The following is a 6000-nucleotide window of genomic DNA, read 5'->3' as shown; positions in this document are numbered from 1 at the left end:
GAAAGGGGAACTAATCTGTCCTCTCCTACTGTGTTAGTCAGTAGTCTCTAGGCCAAGACCCCGGCTTTAGCCTGGCTGTGCTCCTGTGTGACCCACGGCAGGGCAGAGGCGGCCACTGTGAAGGCCTACTCTGCGCCAGGCACTGGGTCAGGCTGTGGGGTGGGGTAACCAGGTTCTTACGTGTTCTCCTTCTTTGCTGTGTGGTCTTGGGGAAGTCACTCCACCTCTCTGAGCCTGTTTACCTGGCTGTGGAATCCACCCTAAGGTTAGTAGCAGTAATTCCTCCCTCTGACAACAGCGCCTGGGTGCGCGTGTGGCCGGCCTGGAGCTCTGGGGGCCTGGGCTTTTCTCCAAGTTATTCCCAACGCCCCTGGGTTTGGGACAAGCAAGGAAAGAGGGGGTGAGGGGTGCGGAGGCCTTCCTCACCAGTGGGTGGCGGTGCGCGGAGGGGCTGCGTGGGACCAGGGGACGCCCAGCGAGCCCACGTGACCTTGAGCGAGCCCCTGCTCCCGCGGGGCCGAGGCAGCCGCCTGGCTCGTCAGGGGAGGCTGGGTGCCCTCCGAGGGCGCGGAGCTCCAGCTGGAAGGCTCCGCCCCGCCTCAGTTTCCCCGGCTGCCGCCCCGCGAGGTGACTCCGGGCACTTCCGGCCCGGAAAGACACCGGCGCCAACCGGGCGGCCTGTCCCGGGGCGCTCCGGGTGGGGCCGGCGCCCACGAGGGGCCCAGGGCGGCGTGGCGCGCAAAGGGCCCGCGGGGCCGGCCGGGCGGGCGCTCCGCGTGGGGCCCGGGGGGGCGGCGCGAGTGGCCGCGGCGGGACCCGGCCCCTTACCTGGAGGCGCAGGCGGCGTTGGCGCGAAGGGGACGGCGGCGCGGCTCCTCCCGCCGGCCCCGCCCCCGGCCCGGCCCCGCCGCCGGCCGGTCCCGCCGCGCGCCCCGCGCAGCCCGCCCCGAGCGCAGCGCGCCCCGCCCGGCCCGGCCCGGCCCGGCCCGGCCCGGCGGACGTGCGGCGGGACCTGTCGCTCGCGGGCTGTCGCCACCGGCTCGTCCCGCCGCCGCTCGGCACAGGGGTGCGGCCGCAGGAAGTGACGGGCCCCGGCGCGGAGCTGGGGAGCGGGAACCGTGGCCCGCGGGGAGCCGCGCGCGGCGGGGCAGGGCCGAGCGGGGCCCACGCTGCGCGAAGTGCTCCGGGGGCGCTCGGGCGGCAGCGGCTTGGATGGAAACCTTCCGGAGTAAATTAGGTAAAAGCAAAGAACCAGCCACAGAAACGCCCTTCCCGCGTGGGCAGGCAGCACTTGGACGCTTACAGAGTGTTGAGCTACCCACGTGCTCCCTGATTGTTCTTTCAGTTTCTCTAACGCTAACCTTGGCTCAGTCTTAGGACCTTTGCCTTTGAGGTGCCCGTGCCTGGCTCTCTGCCCCCAGACCCTCCTCTCCCTGCGTCTGTTTCCGTCTTTCCGTTGCAGCGTCCGCTCAGGCCCGCATCTTCGAGTCTTCCCTAACCGCCCAGCACACTCAGTCACCCAACAAATGTTTACTGAGCGTCTACTATGTGCCAGGTGCTGTTCTAAGGGCAGGGGAATCACATACCAGGCTTCCAGTCCTGTTCTTTTTAATGGTGGTGTTTCTCACTCTGTGGGATTATTTTGTTCATTTTCTGTTTGCACTTTATTACCTGCCATCCCCACTAGAATCGAAAAGCCCAGAGAATGGGGGTCTTGGCTGCCTTGCCCTCTGCTGTGTGCCCAGCCGCAGGGGCTGTGCCAGGCACTCGGTAGGTGTTCAGAGGCACTTAATGAAAGCATGAATGGATCTTATTCCCCCAACTACCTTATGCATTCTAATCATATCCATTCTACAGGACAGGAAAGTGAGGCTCACGTCCAGGCCATGCAGAGGCCATGGAGCTAATGAGTGCCAGAGTGGGAGCTCGAATCATTGCAGCTACAAGGCTGTCACTCTGTCTGGGTGAAGACAGCCCAGTACCTTGAATGGAAAAGGCAATGGGTGGGGTCAGAGACCAGCTATCAGTTCGGAATCTGTGACTCACACACGTGCCTTCCTTAGAATGCTCTGGGCATCTCTCCACCAGCCAATCAGGACCCAAAATACCTGCTCTGCCTACCCTAGGGCTGTTGTGAAGGTCAATGGGTGAATAGTGTGCACCCTTCCGGGGGCATAGTATCTGAGCACGTGGGCCTTGTCAAGATAAGACATTAGTAACCATATGGGAGTGACTCCAACAGAAAACCTCCAGCCAGCCCTCCTCTCAGTGTCTGGTGGCCACTTCCAGCCAGATTGGCTTTGCGGACAAGGCATCCTTCTGCATGAAGTCTTGGCTTTGCCCTGTCTCTTACTCCGTTTGAGATCCTGTATTGAACACTCTCGACTCTGGACATTGGGTCCTGTTACAGCCATGCCCACTGCCCACGCTGTACCCCAGTCACCCCCTCCGAACAGCACACAGGACCTAACCCATAATCAAGGCTACGGAGGAAAGGTGGGGAAAATAGGTTTATCCCTCTAGTGTATGCCTTTGAAGTTTTTGAGGTTTGGTGTTGGATTTTGAAGAATTTACTTTCCTCATCTGTAAAAGGACGGTCATTATGGCCCCCACAAGGGTTGTCACGAGGATTAAATGACAGCTAAAGTGCTTTGAACAGTGTCTGGCACACAGGACACGCTCAGTAAAAATTAGCTGCTATTATTCTTGGTAAAAGATACTTCTTCTAAGATGTCTCCTATCAGCTCCTCCCAAAGGAATGTGTAGGGGGTTGTGCTAGAAGGAGAAGCCTTTCATAACCATTAACTAATTCAACCAGAATTTATTGAGTAGTGGATGAGATTCTAGGCATGGCAGATAAGCAGGGGAAAGGCTGATGCTTGGGCCAAAGTCACCTGGTTTAGCAAATAAAAATATAGGACACCCAGTTACATTTGATTTTCAGATACACAACAAGTTAATACTGTTTTAGTAGAAGTATGTCCTAATATTGCCCAGGACATAGATATACTAAAAAAAATATTCATTGTGTATCTGAAATGCAAATGGATGTTCTATATTTTATCTGGCAACCATACTTGGGCCCCACCTCCAGAGATTCTGATTCTGCTGGTCTGGGCTCGGGCCAGGCATAGGTATTGTTTACAGGCTCACCAGGTATTCTGTGTGCCCAGCGTCAGGAACCACCGATGGAGGGCCCGTCTATGGATTTTATTCTGCATGAGATGGTGAATTGTGAGGTGGTGAATTGTGGAGGGTTTGGAGCAGCAATATGACATGATCTCATCGTTTTAAGTTTTTATTAAATATGTCTTTTTATTGATTTCAGAGAGAGGAAGGGAGAGGAAGAAAGAGAAATAGAAACATCAATGATGAGAGTCATTGATCGGGTGCCTTCTGCACGCCCCCTACTGGGGCTTGAGCCCGAAACCCAGGCATGTGCCCTGACTGGGAATTGAACAGAGATCTCCTGGATCATAGGTCCAGCTCAAGTGCTGAGCCACACCATCTGGGCCATGATTTCATCTTTTAAAAGCATCTCACTGTTTTTTTGTGGAGGTCAGAGGGATAAGAGTAGACTCAGTCAACCAGTTAGAAAGCTGTTGCAGTAGTCCAGGCCAGGAAGGGGCCTGGATTTGTTGAGTGCCTACTATGGACTGGGTATAATAAACACATATAATGGAGGCATAGGTTCTTGGGTCCTGCCCAGACCTACCCAGTTTAGAATTTCTTAGGGGTATGGAAGCCTAGGAATTTATACTTTTAACAAGATCACCTGGTGATTCTGATGAATAGTCAGATTTGGAGCAACTAAATGGTTGGATTCTATTGTTCCAGAAATTACAGAAATAACTGTGAATACTGTTATGGGAGCATTATTCTTGTGGCTGGCTCTACAGGCTTTTCATACATACTTTATATCATTTAATCCTGTGCAGTTTATGCAATATTAGCCCCATTTCACAGAGGAAGGAATTGAGGCTCAGAGAGGTTATATAACTTGGCCAGGGTCACCGAGCTACAAGACATTAGAGCCAGGATTTGACCCCAGATCTGGCTGATTCTGTTATCCTGCCCTCTCATAGGCTTAAATATCAATACAGGTTCAAAGATATTTATTTGAATTGCAAATAATGGCTCCCCAGCAGGGGATGGCTTCTTAGCTATGTCCCATAGATGTCCATCTTCCCGGGACATAGGTGGGGCCTGGCCTGGCCTGGGTTTTTGTTGAATGGAACTGAATTCTGGGGTGATGTAACTGAAGGCAGCCCCACATCTTTATGATGCCATCATGATGAACTTGATAGTGAATGACTCAGAAGATGGTTTATGGTCACTTCTTTCCTAATGACGCTCAGAAATAGACACTGCTCTCGTGGGGAGGGACTGGACACACCTTTAGAGGAAGGACTGGGTGGAGGGTGTTAGAGATGGTTTTTGGTTACCATGGATATTGTTACATTGCTAAGCAATCTCTTGCTTGTGTTTCCAAGGCATCTTTGACCCAAGGAACTTAATATCTTTTTGTTAATTGGACCATCAACTGGAATTGGCTAAGCCATATGGCAGGGGTTTGGGGTCAAAGCCATTTGGGTTAATATTTTCCCCCATTGTTCCTGTGTGTTAGGTAATAATTTTGTAGCCCTCTATCTTATCTCTTACACAGAGGCTTGGGTGATTACTTATACCTGCTTGTTATCTAAGAATGCTTGACACTTGCCCCCGGTCTGATATTTTCTAATGCATGAGGCCCATATCCCCGGTGGCACACAAGATACCTTTAGCTGGAACGTGAATTTGCATTAAATCACTTTGGGTCGCACATGAGAAAGTTATCCCCTTCAGTTCTTACTCTGTTGAGAACAGTTTGATGCTACTGAATCTTTTGTTTTGAGGTCCAGTTTTTTATTTGTTTCTTAGAAACTACTAATCAAGGCCATTAATTAACTCATACCTAAACTATTTTATGTGATTTTCAGGTTCACAAACAGACAAAAAGTATATATACATATTTCTTTTGAAAACAACTTCATTGAGACATTTTGACGTATGAAACTATGTATATTTAAGGCGTACAACTTGATGTTTTGGTATGTGTATACCTCGTGAAAAGATTACCCCAATCAAGCTGAATAAGCTACTCCATCCCCTCTATGTGGTTTCCAGTTGTGGTATGTGTGTGTGTGTGTGTGTGTGTGTGTGTGTGTAGATTTGCTTTAAGATCTATCCTCTTAGCAGGTTTCAAGTGTATGATTGAGTATGTTACCTATGGTCACATGCCCTGCATTAGATCTCCAGAACTCGTCTATCTTGCATAACTAAAACTTTGTACCCTTCGACCAATATCTCCTCGTTGCTCCCTCCCCGCTCTCCATTTTACGCTCTCCTTCTATGAGTTTGACTACCTTAGATGCCAGACATGAGTGAGATCATGTGGTATTTGTCTCTGTGACTTACTACAGTGTCCTCCAGGTTTGCACATGTCGGTTGTCACAATGGGAAGATTTCCTTCTTTTTAGAGGCTGCATAAAAATCCCTTGTACTCCTCTACAATTTGCTAGTAATCCTTTTTAACAAAGGAGGAACAGTCTTCAGCTCAGAGGCTTTGGCCATCTAAAATGTTGAGTTAGGATTTAATAATTCTGTTATTTATTTAATAAACTTTATTTTGGGAGGATTTTAGATTGATCGATAGTTGCAAAGATAGTATGGAGTTCTTTTTTTTTTTTACTTTAAATAATTTTTTTATTTTTCAATCACAGTTGACATACAATATTATATTAGTTTCAGGTAGACAACCCAGTGATTAGACGTTATATAATTCGCTAAGTGATAAGTCTACCCATCTGGCACCATACATAGTTATTACAATATTATTGACTGTATTCCCTATATTGTACTTTACAGCCCTGTGACTACTCTGTAACCACCAATTTGTGCTTCCTAATCCCTTCACCTGTTTTCATCCATCCTCCCAGTCCCCTCCCATCTGGCAACTGT

General features: G+C 50.1%; 1 protein-coding gene across 1 annotated transcript in view; it reads left to right on the top strand.

Annotated features, from left to right (window-relative positions):
- The first annotated feature begins 1216 nt into the window (after window positions 1–1216).
- Window positions 1217–6000, top strand: part of OTUD3 (OTU deubiquitinase 3) — a 63313-nt gene continuing 58529 nt past the window's right edge. The window contains exon 1 of the mRNA XM_016214644.2: window positions 1217–1237. The gene's annotated coding sequence lies outside the window, so the exon portion shown is untranslated. The remainder of the gene's footprint in view (window positions 1238–6000) is intronic.

This window comes from Miniopterus natalensis, chromosome 9, assembly GCF_054644295.1.
Source record: "Miniopterus natalensis isolate mMinNat1 chromosome 9, mMinNat1.hap1, whole genome shotgun sequence".
In the NCBI taxonomy this organism is placed as follows: Eukaryota; Metazoa; Chordata; class Mammalia; order Chiroptera; family Miniopteridae; genus Miniopterus; species Miniopterus natalensis.
This window is presented reverse-complemented; position numbering and strand designations above follow the sequence as displayed.